Source organism: Marmota marmota, unplaced genomic scaffold (assembly GCF_001458135.2).
Source record: "Marmota marmota marmota unplaced genomic scaffold, marMar, whole genome shotgun sequence".
In the NCBI taxonomy this organism is placed as follows: domain Eukaryota; kingdom Metazoa; phylum Chordata; class Mammalia; order Rodentia; family Sciuridae; genus Marmota; species Marmota marmota.
Window position 1 is genome coordinate 15409895 of NW_026000026.1, and position 22639 is coordinate 15432533.

Sequence of the window (22639 nt, forward strand, 5' to 3'; positions counted from 1 at the left end):
TCCAGGTCTTAATCCCAAGTACCATGGCACTTTTGCAGGCTTACAGTTGGAAAATCAATTGAAGTCGCTAATGAGCTGATTTTGAAGTGAGATTACCCAGGATTATCCGGGTGATCTTCAGCTAATGTGTACATACTTAGATAACAAGAACTTTCCTTTGCCACAGATTCAGACTGGGGGAGAGGTGGTGATTGTAGCAGAGTCAGAGATGTGAGGTTATGGCTTTGAAGGTGTAGGGAAAGGGCCCTGAGGCAGGGACTGCAGATGGTCTCTACAGCCTGGAAAAGCAAGGGAGCGAATTCTCCTGAGAGAGACTCCAGAAGGAGAGGGTCCCTCCAAAACCACGACCACAGCTCTGGGTACCACATCCAACTTCCAACCTCCAGAACTGGAAGCTAACACATTTGTGTTACATTTGTATTTTACAGCAGTAATGAGAACCAGACTCGGGTGTTAAGGCTCCAGGACTCCGGGAGAGGAAAATCTCTTTTAAAAAAAGTATTAGTTTCCTCAAAGGGATGAAGTATTATTGCAAACACGAAATAGGAACAGGAATCTATTTCAGGAAAAGCAATATTCTGCGACCAAAAACGTGCTCTTAAAGTTAAAAATATGGTAGGAGAAATGCTTAAAAGTCAGCAACAGGCTTGGAAGATAATAGAGATGAGGAAGGCTCCCAGAAATCAGCAAAAGACAAAGAGCTGCAAAACAGGTGTGAAAAGAAAACTAAAGAAACTACCCAAAAGCAGCCGCCCAAAAGGAGCTTCCACTTACCAAGGGCTTTCTGTGCATCTGCCTATTGTTGCTTCCCACATTTTTAGCATATTTTAGGTGCGTATATGTTTGTGTTGACTATATTTTCTTGCTGTATTCTTCCTTTCATTCCTATACAACTTTTTGCTGCATTCATTATGCTATTTTTACATTAACTGGTATTTTGTTGAATGTCAAAATTGCCAGCCTAAGGATCTCTGTTCCCCGCTGTCTTTTAGATACTGAGGATTGAATCCAGGGCCTCTTGCACACTGGGCAAGGGCTTCAGCACTGAGCTACACCCCCATCCCCTTTTATTTTCTATCTTGAGGCAGGGTCTCACTAATTTGCCCAGGTTGGCCTCAAACTTGCAATCCTCCTGTCTCAGCCTCCTTAGTAGCTGGGATCACGGGCACCATTACACTGATGTTTGTATGGAATCTAGTCTTTGGTTTTTCCAATGTTCTTTGCTTTTCTGTATTGTTTATGTCTCATTTAAACAAATCATATTGACTCTTTTACAACTTGAATGGGTAGTGTCTTAATGATTGAGTCTATCTCGTTTGCTTTGATTGCGATTCTTGCTCTATTGGAATGCATCTCACAATATACACTTGTTGGAACTTCTTGCTGTTTTATTTTTCCTCTCCCCTTTCCCTCTTTCCTTTGGATAGAGAGAATTTTCTTTTGCTGGTTCAAAAGTTACATATTTGTTCTTGTATTGGTTGCCACTAGTTTAAGAACCAGATGCAAGTTTACTGACCCTGATTTATTTCTTGGACTTGACAATTTTTATATCTAGTACGCCTTGTTCTCCATATGACTTGTAGCATCTTCTTGACATTAATGATTCTTCTTTCATGGCCATCTGCTTCATCTCCAAAAATATTTAGAATTTGCCTTTGATTTTCTTGTTTTACTTTAACGTAGGTGTGGGGTTTTCCTTATTTCTTGTCTGGTGTTCTGTAAGCCTTTACAAGTCAGACTCTTTTTTAAGAAATTTGAGTCTTCTGGGGCTGGGGTAGTGGCTCAGCGGTAGAGCGCTCGCCTAGCACGTGTGAGGCCCTGGGTTCGATCCTCAGCACCACATAAAAATCAACAAATAAAATAAATGTATAAAAAATTATGAATCCTTTAAAAAAAAAAAAGAAAATTGAGTCTTCACTGTTTCTTCAAATTTTCTCCATTTTCCTCTTGTCCTGGGGTCTTATTTTCTGAATACTGGTACTTCTATGTCTATCCTCCATATTTCAGAGTATTTTAAAAACAGACATTTTTCTCCCTCTCCGTCATTTCCTGCTGCCTCTTGGCAGAATCCCTCAGCCTGGTCCTCCCTTTCATTCATTTGTTCTTCAGCTCGTCCGCTCCTTGTGTTCTTCACCTCAACTATTATGCTTTTACACTTAATATTTCCACTTAATTCTTACCAATGCTTAAAAATCCTTCCTTATTTCCTTATTTTTATAATGCTTCTTTTAAATTATGGCTCCACCTCTTCATATCTCTCCTCAGGTTGGATATGTCAGGCGTCTTGTCCTTCTTTGCAGGTGAGGTACTTAGTTTAGCCTGTGAGTTCATGTTCCCATATAGATATCAGCTGCTTTGTCTGGGGACGTGCCTGTGAAATTCCAAGGGCCAGGTTCCCATCTGTGTAACCTGCGGTCAGCATCAGTTAAGTAGAGGGAGGAGCTTCTGGGCTGAGAAGCTCACACTCCACAGAACAAGGTCCCCCCCCCCACTCCTCTCATCTGCGCGGTGACCAACCTGTCATTGGTATTTCTGGTTCATCAATTCTTCGCCCAGCAGAGAGTCCCCAGCTCTCTTGCGTGTACTCTACCAACACTGGAGACCTGGGCTCTTACTTCTAATTTCTATGTTGAAGTGGAAATCAAAGATGGAATCAAGTCATTTCAGGAGGAGCAGTTAGAGCAGAACTTTTAACCTCCCACCGACACAGTGGGGTTTAATCCTGATTCTGCATTAAAATTACACACGCAGCATTTTTAGAATGCCGCTCCATCGCAGACCAAGAGAATCACAATACATGGGTTGAGGCCGGGAGGTGAGTATTAAGTTTCTCCACATTGTGTTTTTGGGGGAAAAAAGAAGAAAGAAGAAAAAAAACATGCAAAACAGACCAAAACATAGTACAATAAACACTTCTATAGTTGTCACTCTTACACACCATAAGTTGCTTGTTTTCTTTGTATAGTTGTCTGTCTGTCTGTCTCTCTATCTCTCTCTGTTTAGGGATGTTTGTTTTGCTGAAGCATTTGAAAGTAAGTTGCAAACATCTAGTACTTGAACATGAATGTCCTGGGAGCAAGGACCTTCTCCTACACATTATTGTTATCTGGTGTGAATATTTTTAAAAGCTTCCAGAGATTTTAACATGCAGCAGGACTGAGAGTCACTGCTGTAACCTGCCTTCCCACCATGGCCTTTGGTCACCCCATTCCTTACCCTCCAGCATGCATGAGTATGCGCATGCGTGTGAACACACACACACACACACACACACACACACACACATACACACCCTCCGCCTCAAAGCTGCCTTCAGACTCCCCAGGGATTTCTAAGAGTTCTTGATTCTTCATATTCATGTTTCCTCCCATTTCTGGGTTTTTTCCAGAGAAGAAGTTGGGATGAGAGCCATCAATTATGAGGTCACCTTGACAGGAACTTGAAGCCCCCAAGCTCTGGGTGTTTATATTATAATGCTGATATACTTGGTCAAGTCTAGCTCTTGATAAGGCAGTGGAGAAATCAGCATTTTAGGCAAAACATAAGAGGGCAGAAAAAGTGAAGGCAATCCTAAAGCAAAATAAAGTCTGATCTTGGCTTTGTTCATAAGTGATCTTAAAAGTATTAGAAATATTTCTTTAGTGAAAACAAAATACACAAAGACTAACTAACCTCTGTTGTCCACACCCATTTCTGCCCAAAATGCTATTTTAAATCGTGAGATCCAGTCTTCAAGTTACCTTCTAAAAAAATTCATGAAAGAGTGCATCTTTCCCGACACCCTTACAATAGGAGATGTTATAAATAGAAATCTTTTCCAGTCTGATATGCAAGAAATAACGTCTCATTGTGACTTAATTTCCATTCCACTGGCCATCAGCAAGGTCAAGTATTATTTAACATGGGAATTTAGTCACTTATACATTTTTATCTGTTCAAAGTGTTTTAAAATAGAAAGGTGATAGTCTCTCTTACCTTCCAGCCCTACCCTGAAGTAACCAATATTTTCTGATGGTTTTGTAGCCTTCCAAATCTTTCTCTAAGACACACACACACACACACACACACACACACACACACACACGCTCTCCACTTGCCCCCGTCTGATGTCCTCACTCCTCCGTGCACTAAGGGCTCATCCTAAACTCTGAGAAGAAAGTCCAATCCCAACTAAACTCACTTTTCGAGGGATCCCCATCTTTCTAGTCTGCTGCTCTCTGCGAGTCTAGAGCCAGACACCAAGTTCTCTCAGGGGTTGTTGCAAAGCCATCTCAGGTACAGCAGCCTCCCTCCGCATCCCAGAGACAGCTCCTTCTCCCATGAGGTCCCCTCGTCCCTGTTCAGACACCCAGGACCTGCTGCGCAGCCTGGATTCTCCCACCTTATCCAGCATCACCGCCCACTGAGTACCCCGGCTAGTCCTGGCTCTGCCCCCAAACAGCTCGATACATTTTAACACATCCCCTGGTCTCTCTGGGCTTCAGGAAGGAAAAAAAATAAAAAATAAAGGGACAGAAAGCTAAGAATAAGGAAACATTCACTGAGCTCCTTCTTTTTGCCTAAAAAATCAGAAATTTGATATCAAACAGATCGGATCAAATCCAACTTTGCTACTTCTCAGCTTTGTGCCCTTGGCAAAGTAACACATTCCCTTTCTGAGCCCATTTCCTCATCTCTAAATTGGGGGTGACAATTTGTGTTTTGGGGATGGGGGAGACGGTGGGCTGGCACATAGCAAGCACGTGATAGGTTGACCTGGATGCCTGTCATCCCTCCTGGCTCCCTCCTCCTCCCTCGCCTGGGCTGGGCGAGAGGCTGGCTGGGGAGCTGTATTTTTCCACCCAGGCAACCGCTCCCCTCTTAGGAGTGAGCACATCATTTGGGAACGGGTGGGGTGGGGGGATGGTGAGCCAGGGCTGTGCACTGCAAAGACATGGGTTCCTCCAGCTTTTGTCCCTGGCCTACAAATGTCACATTCATCTAAATAGCAGTTTCAGGGCAGACGTCTTTTCTGATTTGTTGGTGCTTCTGAAAAATTAAATGGAGAGAACACTGAGGTGCCAGGGAACACGATGAACTCTGCAGAGGCAGTCAGCCCTTCCCCACCCCCAGGCTCTGAAATCAAGACTCTGTACAGCCCAAGAAGAGGGCTAGGTCTGCTCTCTCCCCAGAGCAAAGGGGGACTCTTTCGCCCTAAGGGTCTGGGCAGCCCAGATCCCCAAGCCTGACCCACCGTCTGTGGCAGCTGTCCCCTCCCTTCATCCAGAACCAGGTGGAGGAGATGCTAACACTGATGCTGACCAGCATCTCGCTGAGTTCTCTCTTTTAGAAGCAACTTTACTACCATTTACATCTGATAAATGGCACCCATTTCAAGTATCCAGTTGGTTGAAGGTGGCTGAAGTTCATATTCATGTATCACCACCATCAAGGTGGAGAACATTTCCATCCCCTCAATAATTTATATTTTAGGTCCAAAAATATTATAGCCACCTGGAAAAAAATCAGAGATTAATATTGCAAAACAACTCTGACAACTCTATTGCCAGGGTCCAGCAAATGTTACATTTTGACCACATTGGCTTCAGTTTGTCCTCATTTCTTACTCTCTTCCCGTAGAGGAATAAAATTATTTTAAAGAGACTAAACATACGGGCTATAACTGGAGCCATGCTCATCCCAATCCTCACAGGTGACCACTGTCACTGCCATGTTTGAGGGGTGACGGGCCTCATCCATGGTCTAAAACTTTTACTGCATTTTGGATGATCACAAATAACCCAGCGTGGCTGGGTAAGGCTCTTGATATTTGCATAAGATGATGCCTAGTCTATGCGTCTTTTTGCAACATAGCTTAACACAACATGAGCTTTTAAGATCCGTTTACCTCTTCCAAGTAGATCTAGTTCATTTGCTTAAGTAGAGTGTTCTAGTGTAAGAAAGTTTCAAATTTCCTTGTCCAATCCCCTGCTGATAGGCATTTAGGGGGCTTCCTGTTTTATTCCTAATAATAGCGCTACACTGAACATCCTCAAGCTCACCTGCAGGAATTCCTCTGGGGAGTCACCTGGTGATAGGCTCAGGGCTCAGAGCCAGGGAGCATCGTGACGCCCACCTCACCAGAGGTGGTTGTGCTGGGATTGCTTCCTCCATCTTTTTTTTTTTAATGTCTCTTTTCTCATTCTACCAAAAGTAGAATGTAAATTTGTCCCAAAATTTCATCTGTCTTATGGGTCCCATTTTCAAAAACATATTCTTCATCTCTCCATGCAGCTGTGTTCATTTTTCTCCTCTTTAGTTGCAAAGTATTCATCTCTCTCTCTCTCTCTCTCTCTCTCTCTCTCTCTCTCTCCATCTTTGAATAGCACTATTTAGAACTTGTAGTTGTCTCAGACAAGCATGGTTAGTACTCCACACCCTACCCTTATGTACGGGTAGCTTCAGAATCATATTAGAACTCTTTAAGTATATATAGAATCTATATATGCATCTGTAACACCTGGTATCATATCCCTGGATCATGCTTATATTCATTGTTAGGGTCTGTAAACAAGTCAAGATGGCGCCTGGCATTTTGCCAGAGGGAGTGGTTTGTGAAGTAACGTCAGCGAGCCATTAAGTGTGGAGATTCCTTATTGGTTGACTGCTGTATCTAGTTTATGTTAATTAAGATAAGCTGTGTGGAATGTATATATACCCCTCCTGTCCTACAATAAACGGCTCCCACTCCTGCTGTATCAATCTACACAAGTTGTTTGTCACCCCCCGGTTATTTTGCTGCAACCGGACTGCGGCAATTCATAATGATGATCCTTTGCACCAATAAAATTAAATAAGGCAGGACATCTAATCCTGTGGACTTCCACTCAATATCAAACCAAAATGATTCTTACAAGAGTAAGTTTTCATTTCTAAGAAGGTTCACCCAGGGGAGGCTGAATGGGAAGGAATATCTCAGAACAATTTTTTTCTTGTTTGTTACCAATGGAACATGTTTTGCAAATGCAACCCTTCCCCAGAGGTCTGCTGTGTCAAGCAGATGCTTGGTCTTTCTGTTTCCTCCTTGACAGTTCCTAGGGTTCCTTGGAAGACAGTTTGAAAACCACTGTGTTTATGTAACAAGGTTACTTGCAAGAGGGGCAAATCGAGAAACTTGCACAGGGTCATCCAACAGTATAGAAGCTCTGGAGGCTACAGCTATGGCCTGGGGTCAATTTGAACTTGCAAACTTGAAGGCAGGAAGAGTCTATGATTCTATACTTTCCATTCCAAGCAGAGAGGTGAAGCCCAGGGAAGTTAAGTGACTTGCTATGGGTCGCACAGCCAAGCTGAGGATCACAGCGTTCTGTCCTCTGCACAACTAGAATGAACACAATTCTGTGGTCCATCCCACAGAAGAACAGAAAACAGGTAAAAGCTGAAAAACCAAGCTGTGAGAAATCAATAGCATGGTTTCATTTCTAATAAACAGAGCAGAAAACCAATTCATTTGTAATTGCATTTCTATTAACACCTGCTTTTAATGATGTTGAGATTTTGCAGTTACTTAACAGTGAGATAGAAAAATAATAATAATAACAATTTAAAACCCTGGATAGTTGTTGCAATTAAGTCCAATTAAACATGCCCTTAGGTAGAGTAGATATGGTGAGCGACGTCTTGCAGAATCTAATTTCTCTGACAAATACACTCTCCAGGATACAAGGAGGTTATTATTTCATTGGCTGGAAAGGAGAGCAGTACAGTCGAAAAGACACAAAATATAGAGTTGAACAGATCTAAACCGCATCAGCTCAGCCGCCACAGGTGAACGAAAGTCTCCACGAGATGGGCCTAATAATACCTATTCACCACTGCCAGCGAATTAAATGAGATAATGCACAGGAAAGGCTGATTGGCAAATGTGCCCCAGATAGGAATTACAGCCACTTCTGAAATGAGAAATTGAAATGACTGAATTATTATGTGCGATTTTCTTTAAAATGATCTGAAACCTCCAATGGCAGACGGCAAGGCAGATACAAGCTTCCCTAATGTCCTTCTCCCCACACTGAATAGAATGACAATAATAAATAAAAATAAGTTTAAATAACCAAGAATTAGGAGAACAGACTTAAAACTAGGGATGAGCTCCCTACGCTTGGAATGTGTGCCTCCAAAGTTCATGTGCTGGAATTAACCATTTGGGTGACATGTTAGGAGACAGAGCCTTTGTTGCTAATTAAGACAGAGGGCTCCCCCTTTGAATGGGAAGGACCCGGATAACAGGACCTGAGGAACTGGCCAGTGGTTCCATGTGCCCTCCAGCCCTTCACTGTGTTCCTCCCTTATGTCCTCTTGTCCTTTCCACCTGAGGATGCAGCAAGAAGTCCCTCACCAGATATTAAATGCCCATGCCTTCGTCTTCGACTGCACAGTCTCTAGAGTTATAAGAAATAAATATTTGTTCTTATAAACTCCGCAGTCTCAGGTGTTTTGTTTTAGCAGCGAAAACAGACTTAGGAGGGCCCACTACATGGGTCAAAGTTTGCAAAGTATCTTCCTGAAAAAAAGGAAAGTTTGGATTAAATTGAAAGGGGGCTCTGATAATTGGTTATGGATCATTTATATGATGGTAAAATATTGCATGAGTGAAATTCAGAAGGACCTCAGGATGGAATTCAAATGGACATCACTCCATTTGGTGGGCAGAGACAGGGAGATTGCCCAGTGCAAAAGAGAGGGTAGGGAACGGCAATCTGGATCAGGGCTTCTGCACTGTTAACACTTTGGACCAGAAAAGTCTCTGTTGCCGGGCCTGTCCTGCGCAGTGTAGAATGTTCAACAGCACCCCAGCTTCCGCTCAGGGGGTCCAGGAGTAGCCTTTCCCTGATGTGTCAACTGGAGATGACTCTAGCTTTTGCCAATGGCCCCTGATGACCCTCCCTCACTCTAAGAAGAAGCCAAACCCTGACAGACCCACAGTACCTGTCTGTATCTGAGACAGAGGCAGAACTCTTTCAAGGGTCTAAACACCAAGAAAACACAGACAGCAAACAAGGCCGGCACAGGAGGGGGGAAAACAAAATCTTTTGGGGGGTGGGATAAGATGCGAGTGTGAGAATAAGCCCTGGCCCCTCCCCTTACCCCCTGAAATCCCATTTCCTGAGAAGCAGACCAGGCTGCAGATGGCCTGAACCATTGTTCTCACAGCAAAACCGCGTGTCTCTTTCTGAAGCTGGGACCACCCAAAACTGAGTGTCTCTCCTCACACCACCCCTGCTGCACCCCAGCTCCCCCACAGGGCTGCAGGTCATAAGTTTCACACCACCACTGCCTCGGGCTGCAGCGGGACCCCCTGCCCTCCCGGCCTCAGAAGAGCAGGCTTGCAACCCAAGGCCGCAGGGGCGCAGAGAAGCCGGGGGACAGGGAAGGGGATGGGGGACTCCAGTGTTCTGTGGCGGGCAAACTATAGACTCAATAAAATCACCCCGCGGCAGAGATAAAAACAGCTACAGCAAAATCACATCGAGGCTGCGGAAATTTTCAAACAAAACCTGGGAGGGAAGGAAGGAAGAGATCATGCTGAAGATAGAGTCCATCATGGAAAAGAAAAAAAGAAAAAAGAGTCCATTTTTGAAAAGGCCTGGCCTAGGAAACAGGAAAAAATAGACCATAAATGCGTGATTATCTCAAAAAAACTAAAGAAGAGATGGCAGCTCAACCGGAGATTACACGGGTGCCAGAGCCAACGTAAGAGCCCATCCAACAGATAGGAACCAGTGAGGTCAGAGCCTGTGGCAGACAAACTGGGAGTACCAAAAACAGGGCATGGGAAAATGGAAAGGGAAGAGTCAGAGTAGAGACAATTTAAAGGTAATCGAGATACTAAGAGGAGCCGCGTTCCCAAAGGAGAGAAATATCTTAAAGGAGTATCTTAAAAATCATACAAAATAACCCAGCATAAAATAGAGGAAAAAGCCAAATATGAACAGTTCAAGAGTAAATGGCATTCAAAAAAATATCAGAGAAAGATGAAAATCAGATATACTCTGACAAAGAGATTCAGCTTAATGGACTTGAGAAGGAATTAGAAAAGCTTCTGCCCAGGAACCCAAGTCACCAACCACAGGCAGAGCGTCTCACTGCCCTTGTTCATTTTCCACATCGGCATGTGCTGTCAGAAGACCTGAGGAATATCCGCCAAGCTCGAGGGAATCAAGGGGTGACTTCCCTTGGCACCAATGAAATCTGCCTTCACATGCTTTTAGGACTGTGGGATCCGTCGGTTCTTTTTTAAAATTGTTTTTTTTTTTTTAACTTATTGTGAAACTCAGATAACCAAAAGATAGTTCAAAACAAAGAGGGACGAGAGAGACTATTTCAAAAGTGAGTCTTAGATCCTTCTAAATGTAAAAATAATCCTTGATAACTGTGAAGCTCAATTTTGACTCGAAATTATAATTCCTAAAAGAAAATCTACATTATTTAAAAAAGAAACAGTAAAATACGTACCGTGGACAAGGATAAAAATCTTGGATCATAACAAAATCAAGATAGGGAAGAAGTATGAACCCACAGATTCTGTAACTTCTTTTAGTCTCTGCTGTGTTCTGTCAGACGCTGTTTTGTTTCTTGAGCCGACAAATCAAGAAAGATTTAAACATGTCTTTTTAGAAAATAACTTGTTGATGGTATTGGGGCAAGAGGGAGAGGGAGGGAAGGAAAAGGACTGAAAAGGGATTGAAAAGAAAAATCTGTATTCAAACTAAAAGATCCAGATCCACAATACTAACAGTGAGCAAGGTTGACTTGAAACCAAAAATTTGTAAATGAAACAAAGTATCAACCATCTTGATAAAGGACATAAAACACAATAATTGTCATGACACTTTATGTTCTAGATAATGTAGCTTCAAAATACATGAAGCAAAATCTCCAAAGAAACACAATGTGAAATCAGTAAAAAGTCAAGAATAGAAACTTAACCTCCCTTCTCTGTTTTCAACAGCGTAATAATGAAGGACAAAAATAATTTAAATAGTGTAATTGATTGATTGGATATGTGTGTCTGATATATTAAACTCTGTACATCAAGAACAAGGACATTCCATTGTTCACAAACTCTGACCTTGATACAATAAAAACCTAAATTAATGATAAAGGCAAACCAAAAACTAGAAATTGAAGCACTTTTTCCTTCCTGATTCCTGGGCTCAAAGAAGAAATCGGCTTAAATAGCTAAAGCTGTATTCAGAAGAAAATTCATAGACTTAAACAGTTGTAGCCTGAATAACTGTGAGCTGATATATTCTCTCTCCAAAAGTCTGTGACCACAGATTTATTTCAGGATCCAAATTACTATTACTTTCTGGTTCCCATCCTACTAATGAATTTTAAACTATAGTTAATATTTGTGAAGGGTTTACCATGTAGTTGGGACATTTCCATGAAAGAGGTACTATTTTTATCTTTATATGAAAAATGAGGAAACTAGGGCTCAGAGAAGTGAAGTCACCTACCTAGCCATTGTCAAACAGCTTGTGAATGACAGGTCCTCCTATTCCAAAGCTCATAGGTTTAACCATCAGCATGTACTTCCTCCCAGGACACTTCCAAATGGACAATTAATATTTGGAAGTATAATGGGAAAAGACTCAGAATTTCCAATAGCAACCAAAACAAATACTTAGGAACAAGCTAAACAGGAACTGTGCAGAGCCTACAGTCCAGAGAAATATAAAATACCACTTAAGGATGTAAAATATAACAACAACAACAAAAAAACCCTTGCATGAATAGTGATAGACATCTTCTGTGTACATCTAATATAAAAATATAAATTTTTCTTAAAATAATCTAAAATTTCATGCAATCCAAAATTAAAGCCTCAAAACTATTTGGAGGTGGGGGGCGGATCTCAGTAAAGTAATTCTAAATTCTGCCAAGAAAAAATAAATGTATAGATCTGTAAAAATGCTTTAAAAATAAAAGGTGTAGGGGAATTTTCTTCACCAGGTATCCAGATATGTTATAAAACCAGACTAATCAACACCTCAGAATATTGCCCAAGGAGTCAGACCAAGGAGTGAAATGGAATGGAGAATCCAAATATGTATCGAAGCTTAATTTATAATAAAAGTAACAGTTTGAATTAGAGCATTATGGATTATACAAAAAAAATATATTGGGATAACTGTCTAGCCATTTGGGGGAGGGAAGAAACCTCAAATTTCCATTTAATACTACAATACATTCTAGAGAGCTTAATGGCTTACATATTTTCAATGATTAAAATGCAAGGGAAGGATTTTTAAATAAAAATTGGGGAATGTGAAACTCTAAAAAAAAAAAGTTTTATTTTATTGTGTAATTTTTTGGAGGGGCTGGAGATCAAATCCAGGCCTCTCATATGCTAAGCAGGAGCTCTGCCACTGAGCTACACCCCCAGGGTACCTGTCAACTTTTTAAATGGAATGAACATTATAGGCACAATCAAAAGGCCAACTGTGGCATGTGACCAAGATCCAAGGCCTCTCCTATACAAAGGGCCCTTTCCTATAGATAAGAAAATGACTGAACACCTTAGAAAAATAGGCCAAACAAGTGAACAACCTATTGAATGAGAATAACACAAAGAGATTCTCAACCTCACAATCGAGTAAAGAATTCATATTACGTATGCTTTCAACTGTAATCCAAAAATATTAAATGGAAAATTCTAGAAATAAATGATCAATAGTACTGGGCCTGTGGGCCTGATGATGGAGGGAACTGGGTGGTGAGGAGGGTTCAAGGGCTGCATGGAGTATGGCACAGTCACTGGCGCAAAAGTTGCTGAGTGGGTGATAAGGCCACAGGCCAGCTTGGGGGATGGGCTGGGTAGAGCAAATTAGCAAATCAATGAAGCAAGTAAGTTAATATATTGGCGGTAATGAGAGCTCAGATTTCTGCTAAGAAGATACGTACAAATATATAGAGAGTTCATACACATATAAGAAAGTGTGTGTGTGTGTGTGTGTGTGCACATATATATAAACTCTGAGATGCTGGACTGGCATCGGAGGCATTGGTATGAACTCATGGTTCCATAATATATAGAAAGTTATAGATTTAGATATAGAAATAATTTATAGATGAATGGATGAGGACGGCTGTATACACATGCACACGCATGCACACACGCACAATACCTAGAAGCAATTACACCCTAGGTGCAATGAGCATATTGGCTTTAAATATCATGGTCCATAAAGATGAGCCAAGTTCATGGAAGCAATGACTAATTTCTATGCCAAGGCAGAAAATCTAGGATGAGAAGATGAACCTACAATATATCATTGTGCCAGAAAAAAAGGACATGATCGAGGAGAGATGGAGTCGTGTCAGAGGACACAGGAGCTCTGTGTTCTTGGAGAGCCTCCCACCTGCCAAATCTGGGAAAACCCCAGCATCAAAACAGATACCCGTAGAAAGGGACTCTAAGTGGGCATCCACCAACTCCTGCTGATAGAGGCGCATATGCAAACACACACATACACACACACACACACACACACACACAAAGGAAAAGCTTTTCCTTGAATAAAATATTAACTACTAAATGTGGAAGGGAAATGGGAGTAGAAATTCGCCATTTGGAGACCAGACTTATTAAGTCTCCTCCAGCAGAAGCCACCCCTGGAGGAGCCTTAATAAGAATAGGACATCAGTATCATCTCCGAAAACCTGCCTGTAACATGTCAATGGATTACAAAAGGGTACCAGTGAGTCTAAGGCAGGGAGACCCGGCAGACACCCACATGACCAGATGATCGGGGTTAACATCTTGGGTAGGCTGGGTCACCTTGCTGAGCTTCCTGGATGATGCACTGAAGGAAAAGAGCATCGTTCCCAGGGTCCTCCACCCAGGAAGCAGGACAGGAGGAAACATTGCCAGGACCCGGGTTGAGAGCCGTGCTGGGGAATGCACAGCCCACACCCTTCAAGACTGTCGAGGACCGAGAAGAGGTGGGAACGGAAGAAACCAAAAACACTTAAGACCTGAATGTAATGCATATTCTTGGAGAAGATTCTAGACCCATTGTTGAGACAATTGAAGGGGCCTGGGGATTGGAAGATGGTGTTTGCACTGATGTTGAGTTCTTCATTAGGAGGGTTGCAGGGATTTACGTAGAAAAGGGACTCGGCTTGGGGAAATGCACACAGCAGTGTTTAGAGATGATGGGATGTTACGTCTGCCACTTGCCCTCCCAAGATTCAGAAGAAGAAGAATGGAGAAAGAGAACACAAACAGAAATGTGATAACAAATAAACAATCTGAGTGTGGACATATGAAATTTCTTCATATGGTTCTAGCAACTTTTTCTGTAAGCCCAGATTTATTTTGAAATATACTACCTTTTAAAATATTCGAAAGAACAAGAATCCTATCAGAAGTCTTAGTGGAATTGTAGAAGCACTTTTGGTATATACTAAACAAATTTAATTTTTGTTGCATAGAGTGTGCTTACATTTGCCAAATAAATGCTCGATGCTAGTGAGAGAGCACACACAAAAAAATTGTCGTGATAGATGTTAATTCGGCAGAAGGTTGCAATTTGGCACAACCCATATAGAAAGGGTCATTTGGCAACGTCTTTCTCTGAGTCTAAAAGATACCTAAAGAGGTATGCAAAGACATGTGTTTTACAAAGCTGATTGGTGCAAAATGGAAATAAACTTGGAAACTAGAAACAACCAAGTCCCCGTTCGTGGTTATTGAAGAAGTTCTTCACGTCGCTACAACTTAGTTCTCAGTGACCTGCAACAATGAAGTGGTGGATATACCCAGGCGTTTATGATACATCTTTAAAAATAAATTCACGTATTCATTTACTTAGTTCAGCAAATGTACATATGGAATCCTGTTATGTATCCATTACTGGGTAAGCATGAGGTGTATAAAGATGAATAAAGCACAATACTCAATCCTAGCTGAGGAGATAGATGCAAGTAGCATTTTTGACTTCTTAGGTGCAAGGGGCCAGGTGCAGCCTAATCCCTTAGGGGTTCTCTTTGGGGAATAAATTGAAATGGGGGGGAGTTGACATCCTGTAGTGTTTTGAAATGTTTTGAAATGTTTACAACATGGATTGCCTGTGTACTCCAGGAGGAGAAAAGCAATAAAAAATATCTATGACTAAGAGGAAATAATCAATGTAATGTTACCCGAACACAAAACAAGGAAAAGATCGCAGCTTCGCCTCAGGAAAAATTGACCTAAATTATTATTAATTGCAGTTGTAGCCACAGCGCTTTGCTGTGTCTGCAATTTTACAAAGTAAACAAACATCTTGTTCTCAAGATAATCCCCACTGTTTATATTTGGTCTTCCTGAGAAAGGACAGTTTGTGACTCACCAGGCCGCAGAGGGGAAGGGGCAGGCCCTCCTCGGGCCTCAGGTCGGATGCTCTGGCCAGGGCCTGTGTTGGGGACTAGCTACCACTGCCCGGGGTTCAGCCGTGGAGGGTGCACGGGTCACGGGGCCTTCCTTTGCTGAAACATCCTGGGGTCCCCCGCTCGCCCCCAGACACGGGGTCTTAGCAGGGGAGGTTGGTAAAACTTGAAGGAAGAAAAAAACATTAGATTTGTCCCTTTAGGAACTTCTGGCAGAGATTCAGCATGTCCTTCTCTTGTGAATGTCACCTCAAACCACAGTCACCTTAGCAGGGCCCTTGCTTTGTCAAGAAATCACAGATACAAAAATTTGTATCAATCACTGAGGCTACCTCGAAAGACCATTGACCCTCATCACGGATTCAAAATGATGATACTAATTAGAGCTGTCCCTAGCTCTTGTTATTTACAATGTTAATAAAAGGCACATTACTCCATCAGACATAGAGCTTTCAGATTTTGATAACTATATTCCATATAATTGGAATCCTTTATAATATACTGTATTTTATTTTGTGTGTGTATGTTTAAAAGATTTGCTGGGAGAAGATGTCCAAAGCTCAGAAAGGTTAGGAATCTAACCTGATCTGGAAGACTCTGCCATGCCCCACCGAGGGCTACAGGCCCTGTTTTTTCATGAAATGTCAGATTCATGAACTAGCCGGGTCTCCCTGCATGTCTCCTGGGTCCCTGGTAGGAGACATTTCGTGACTCCTCATCTAAATCTACCCACCCACTTACAGATGCCGTAACAGTGGCCTGAAATGCAGAGAGCCAGGATCACATCATTAAGTCATGACACCCTCCAGAATCCCCCACCTCCGGCTCCCACTGTGCTCTCCCCGGAGCACCCCAGCCTGCCTCTGCCTCCTTCACACTCCATGGGGGTCCTTGGGGAGGGGACCCAGCTTCAGACCCTACAGACCTGCGGTGGGAACTCGGATGATCAGGGCACCGCCCAAGCCTTAGTTCCCTCCTCTGTGAGGGGGAGTGATCTCACCACTTCAGGAACAAGGTGACGCTGGCCTGGCCCTGGATGTCCCCTCTTATCCAGGGACTAATGAGGCTCACAGGAGAAAAAGAATGGGAACCCCGTCCATGTGGGTGTGGGAGAGGCACTGTCCTCCCGGCTGCCCCGACTGAACTTACTCCAGCCCCAGAAGTCTTTCTGCAAAGCTGAACTCCTCCCGTTCCTCCCAAGCAGCCCTGTTCCTTCCTACTCACCCACTTCCCTGCCCCTGGACCACAGCCACATGTCCACCCACATGGGCTGGGACTGTGACTTGCTACAATCATCCTAGAACACTCTCTGTTGATATAAAATGCTTTTAAGTTTTTATTTATTTTATTTTTGTGGCACCGGGGGTTGAACCCAGCTTGCTCTACCCCTGAACCACATCCCCAGCACTTTTTATTTTTTATTTTGAGACAGGGTCCTGCTAAGTTGCCCAGGCTGGCCTTGAACTTGCCATCCTCCCCAGACTCTGGAATTACAGGCGTGAACCATGGTGCCGGGCTCAGAATACTTTTTAGTGTGGCAGCAGCATTTGTGAGAATTTTAAATGCTCTCGCCCTTGACCCAGCAATTTCAGACCTCAGGGGATTTACCTACACCAATAAAAGCTTGGGGGACAAAGGTACTTATCCCAGGATGTCGTCTGAACCACCTACGATCTCTCCCCAAGAGAGAAGCTGAGCACCCCTGGGCCTGCTGACCATGGAGTCCCACTTAGCCCTGCCTCGGATGAGCAGAGCTGCACCCTCCCGTGGGTGCTCCCACAGGGGCTGCCAAGTGGGAGGAGCTAGAGGGAGGCTGGTGTTGAAGCAGGACGCCATCCCCTGCACGAGCAAGGAATTCTGTGTCCTGCAGGAGAAGTGGGAACACACCTGACCCAGCCCACCCTCCCGACGAGGCTCCTTCCTGCTCCTGGGCTTCTGCGGAAGAGGGGAGAGGCCAAGGGGACCCGGAGGGCGTGGCTAAAGGAGAGGGTCTGAGGGCTAGAGGGCCCCAGCCCATTTACAAACATGCATCCATGAGACTCTAGGTCCAAGACCTGGCAAACCAAGAAGTGTGCCCAGAGAAGGTCTCGACAGTTGCCCCAGGTAGGGTGAGATGGTCTCACGTTTCTCTTTTTGTATTTTCCTAAAGCGGTGGGGACATGACACGGAGCTTTCAATAATGACATGGAAAGACATCCATAGGTCACTTCCTGGACCGGGGGTAGTTATAGAGTGACCGGATTGAGATAACATCACTTTTTAAATGACCCAGTTCTGTGTCATCATCATGTATATGGACAGATCATTCTAGCTGCTCCCTGGGGATGGGACAGGCAAAGGGTGAAGGGGCTGCCCTTGTCACCCACCTCCCCTCTGGGGAAAGGATTGGTGCCAAAATCCCAGCAAGAATCTCCAAGCCCAGGGCGTGGCCTCTAGTAAGCGCTCAGAGAATGTGGAGCTACAGAATGGGGCGTTTTGTTGAATTAATATTGTGACTCACAATAGCGCGTATGCCATGATTAGTTTGCAGAAAAAGTTGTTCTATGACCCCCCGCTTTTCGTTTGAGCTTAGAACAGTGCCTGGCATGTAATAAGTCCTCAATAAATGTTTGTTGAATGAATCACTGAGGGTGGGATTAAAGAAGAGGCAAGAGAGCTGAATAACTCCCAGGAGTCTAAACTGCCCCCTGCCTCGCACCCAACCCCCCAGCCCTCTGTCTCCAAGGAGAGGATGGAGCAGGGCAGGTCAGGGAGCTGGGCTTGAGGGTGCTGTGTTTGACCTGCAAGGGAGACTGCAGGGCAGCTGGCTTGCTGGGACAAGAGCTCAGAGATCTGACTGTGCAGAGGAGCCTGGCCTAAATGGTCAACAAAAACAAAACTTGCCCCTCCACCTCCAGCCCAGCTCCGACAGGTGGGGGTTTGAACCCCGCTCCTCCCATTACTGAGCCTTTGAGCAGATTCTTTCTCCTCGCTGAGCTGTTTCCTCACTTACAGCATGGATGGTCACTGCGTGGCCTCCCCTGGGGGCCCATATAGAGGATTAACTGAGATAATATGGAGAGCACTGACCATGTGCAGGATGCACCTGTCCTCTTTCCAGGGGCCAGGTGACAGGGTGGGCTGCAGACCCAGGAAGCTGGCCCGGGGGCTCCAGTTCACCTCCAAGCCCTGGTCCCCTCGGTCTTCCCAGAGTCCTCGGTCTTCCCAGAGTCCTCGCCTCTCAGAGTCCCACGTGCCAGCTCTGCCACATCCGGGACCCACTGAGAGCCGGCTTTGGGCCCCAGGTGATCCATTTCCCAGCAGACTTAGGAACTCAGATTCAGCTTTGAAGACGCGGGCAGCTGGCAGCTGGAGGGCAGGGAAGTGTCCGCAGGGGGCCGGGTGGGATTGGAGTCACTGCTCAGAGCTCATGAATGGGAACTCTGCAGCTGAGGTCCCAGACAGGGCAGGCATGACCCAGGATGTTGCCCTCCTTGGGCCTGGCCTGGTTTCCAGTGGTCCCACTGCAGATACCAGGACGGGGGAGGGAGGGACGGGGCAGTGGCCAGCACTCCGGCTGCCAGGAGGTCAGGGGCTGCAGGAGACCTGACCCACACAGGGGCTGGGCTGGGTCCCCCTGGAAAATGGGGACCTGGATGCCTACACAGTCCCCAGAGCTGTCCTGCCCTCCCGGGCCTCAGTTTCCCCATCTGTTGAATGGCAGGTCAGAGGAAATAATCCCCAGGGGTCTGCCTCCTCGGGTGGCCGCCAGGTACCCGTGGCTTCTGAGCACTTGAAACGTGGCTGGTCTTGTCAGGGAAAAACGCACACCAGACTTATAACACTTGGCACAAAAATGACAAGGACATAAAATACCTCGTGAACAAATGTCTATCTGGATCACCCGTTGAAAGATGATGATATTTGGGATGTATTGGGTTAAATAAAATATGGTATTAACGTGAATTTCATTTTTCTTGGTACTTTTAATGGGGCCACAGGAATTGCGGAATCATCCCTGTGGTGACTCTGTCGTTTTGAGGGCCAGCAGGCGCTGCCCGGAGACCCCTGAGTGGGAGTTTTTCACGCGGTGTGTGGATGTGGGACTCTTCCAAGCCTCTGGTGGACCTGGCTTGTTCGCCCTGACCGCCACGGGTGGCCCTCCACTAGCAGAGAACTCCCCACTTCTGTCACCTTCCAGGATCTCACAGAAGCCTGAGGGCAGGGCTCTGGTCCCCATTTGGCAGATGAGGAAAAATGAGACCCCGGACTTAGGCACAGGTGACCCCGTCCACAGAGCAAAAGGCAGCTCCTGTGGGGTGAGCCCAGGGGAAGAGGGGAGCCTGGGGAAGTCTGAGCGTGCAAATGGGGAAACCGAGGCTCAGAGGGTGAAGTGAGCCTGTCCCCCACAATCCACCCAATCCTAATACAAAACTAAGAGGCGCCGTCCCTGCCTCCCTCCTCCCTCCTCCCGTCCCTGCCTCCCTTTACATCTGCCCAAAGGCCAGCCCCTGTGGGTCCACCTCTGAGCCTCTCTCTGCAACCTTCTCTCTGTCCCTACCAGCCCCCCACCCCCCATCCTGGCCGCCAGGAGCCATCCCTACTCCTCCTCCCCAAAGCCACTAGAGGGAGATTTTCAAATTGCCAATCAGATGCTCATGGGTACTTTCTGCTCTCAGGTCAAAGACCGCAGCCCTAATAAAGGCTCCAGGTCCTATGTCCTGGAACCCCAGCATGTCTCTCTGCCCTCAATTCCCATGATGTTCCCCTTGACTTCCTGCTCCAGTCCCACCAGCCTTGTTCAGTTCCCCAAATGTGGCATGGTCCTTCTCACCACAGGACTTCTGCACATGCTGTTCCTTCATCCTGGAATGCTTGTCCCTCCCACTGTTGCCTAGCGACTGCTGACTGTCTTTCATAGTCACTCCTCTGAGAAGCCTCCCGTGACTCATCATGACAGTAACCATGATGAGGGTATAAAATGATGCTGATTTTTTTCTTTTTCTTTCTTTCTTTTTTTTTTTTTTTTTTTTTTTTGGTGGTGGTGGTACTGGGGATTAAANTTTTTTTTTTTTTTTTTTTTTTTTTTTTTTTTTTTTTTTTTTTTTTGGTACTGGGGATTGAAGCCCAGGGTGCTTAACCACTGAGCCCTTTTTGAGACAGGGTCTCCCTACATTGCTGAGGCTGGTCTCAAATTTGCAATCCTCCTACCTCAGCTTCCAGAGTCATTGGGATTAGAGGCGTGTGACACTGCACCCAGATTTTTGCTTTTTCAATTTTGGGGGGTGGGTTTCGATCCTGGGGACCGAATCTGAGTCCCACCAGTGGAAGGCAAGCACTGTACCCCCGAGCCAAGTCCCCAGCCCTGGGTGCTTTTTTAAAGTAACATTCAGGAGCCCTCACCTTGTGCCTCAAAGGCTCCAAAGCATGATAATACTTCAATTAAACCTCATAACAAATGTCTGGGGAAAGCACCTTAAGATGAAGAAAGTGAAGCACAGAAAGGGTAAGCAATTTGTTTATGATCACACAGCAGTTCAGCTCCGGAGCCCTCTCTCTCTGGGTGGTTTCACATCCACTCAGCACCGCCTGCTTCTCCTTCCCAGCGTTAATCGAGGGCCTACTTAACCTACCCTGGCACCTGCTGTGGTCCAGGCATAGTGAAAAGAATCCTTGGAGCCTCACACCGGCTGCAATTCTGCTCTTATCCATAGAACACCGGCCCCGGGACCCTTGAGTCGTTGGTGCTGTTTGATTTCCATCCAGGTCAGAGTTCTGGTTAGGACAGGAAGCCCGAGGACCGTGAAGATAAAATACAAGATAATGAGCATCGTCAAAAGGATGATGATTGGCTGTGTCCCTCATAGTACCTTTGCCACGTGATCAGAGTCCTTAAAAAGCTCACCATGTGCCTCCAGCCTCGACCGTCAGTTAGACCGAGGAAGCACAGGCTCACACAGCCAGGCGGCCTGGCACCCGGTGGGGGGAGAGGCCCACCCGGCCTGGAGCCTTCTCTCCTGTTTAGAGTTGATCTGAAACAAAACCCCCAAATGAATCAATAAGCCAGAGGCTTGTGTTTGGGGGAGGAAATGTAAAATCCTGCCAGGAGCCCGGAGGCAGTGTCTCTCCGTTCTGATGGTGGCCTGGGTTTTCACTTGCGCCAAACACCATATCGCCACTCGAAGACGTTCTTGTCACAGGCCGTGCGATGTGTGACAACATTAATTCCGAATAAATGAACCCCATTTCTTCCTCAAGGGGCAGGATACGGAGCGCCTCTGTATAAACATGAACTCCGTACCCCAGCCTTTAACAGGACGCCCCTCTAAAGAACGAACTCGGTTCTGACATAGACCCTGGGAAAGAAGTGGAACATGGGCCACCGAGGTAGAGAGGCCGGGGATCTTGTTTCAAGGGCGTCCCCTCCCAGGGCCGCTCCAGCTCAGCTGGGGGAAGACACGGCAGGAGATGGAGGGGTCACTTCATGCAGCTGGTCATCCAGGAAAGAATCAGAGCCCCAGGCCTGCTGCCCACCTCCAGCCTGGACGGGGTCCTTCCTCCATCCCCAAACACCCCCTGCCCCACCTCCCACCGGAGGGTCTCTGCCGCCCGCCCACACCAGCTCCACTCTCCCGGCACCTCCCACCCCCGCTGGCCACAGCTGTGGTCCTGGAGTTCCCTGACACCTGTCCCCATCAGAGCCCATCTGTCCTCAGCTCTGGCTGAGTGTGTTTTGGGGACCTGTCATGATGGGACCTCTTGTCCCCAGCCCCATGAGGCCATGGTTTCCTCCAGATACTGGGTCCAGCCCCTGCCTCTCAGGAGGCCCCTCAGTCCAACCCGGGGAGGGCTCCTCTGTCAGTGGAGGCTGTTGGGCCTCAGCGCCTGCTGGGCTGGGCGTCTCCTGAGCTGGGCTCTCTGCTCCCCAGGCCACAGGGGTGAGCAGACCCTGGTCAGAGCTGAGGTGGTGGAGAGAACTAGGTAGGTGGATCCCTGGAGGCCACAGTATTCCACTAAAACATGGGGAAAGTCCGTGCCCCGGCCCAGGGTGAGCCAGCCTCCGCCCGGCCTCCCCTAGACGGAGGGCCAGCCTCCCGCCTCTCAGTTCCTGGGGCCAGCCCGCTCCGCCTTGGGTCTTCCCTTCTGACCCTGTCGCTTTACCTCGAGCTAAAGCGTCCTTTTCCCTCCCACGGCTGCCGGCCTCCGGGCCCGTGCTGCGTCCCACTCCCCAGGACCTCCTGTT